Raw genomic sequence first — 494 nt, forward strand, 5'->3', positions numbered from 1 at the left:
AATAATAATAATAATAATAATAATAATAGTGGTACTAATAATAATAATAATAAAGAAATAGAAGAAGAAGAAGAAGATGAGAACTTTGAGATGGAATATTAATGTAACGATTAAACAATGATAATAACAAATGTCAAGGTTAGAGGTTCCACTAATGGTATATCAAACAAGTATAGTATAAACTCTTATTATTGAATTGGAAACCACACACAAAGGAGGTTCCAATCAGATTATATATTGTTAACATGATTACATTAGTCATCTTATTCAATTAATGCTAATACTTGTAAATTTCGTCAAGCATTCATGATTATAACTTATGTTAACAACAAATCAAGTTCCTTTCATAGCTCAGGTGTCGGTTATACCATACAGTATGGGCTATGAGAGTTCCAAGTATTTGTTGTACCAAGTGTTATACAACATAAATCAAGATTAGTCATTTAACAAGCACAGTATTAAAGAGTGAACAAGATAACAAATACAAAACATGT

Source organism: Populus euphratica, unplaced genomic scaffold (genome assembly GCF_000495115.2).
Source record: "Populus euphratica unplaced genomic scaffold, PopEup_1.0 scaffold447.1, whole genome shotgun sequence".
NCBI lineage: Eukaryota > Viridiplantae > Streptophyta > Magnoliopsida > Malpighiales > Salicaceae > Populus > Populus euphratica.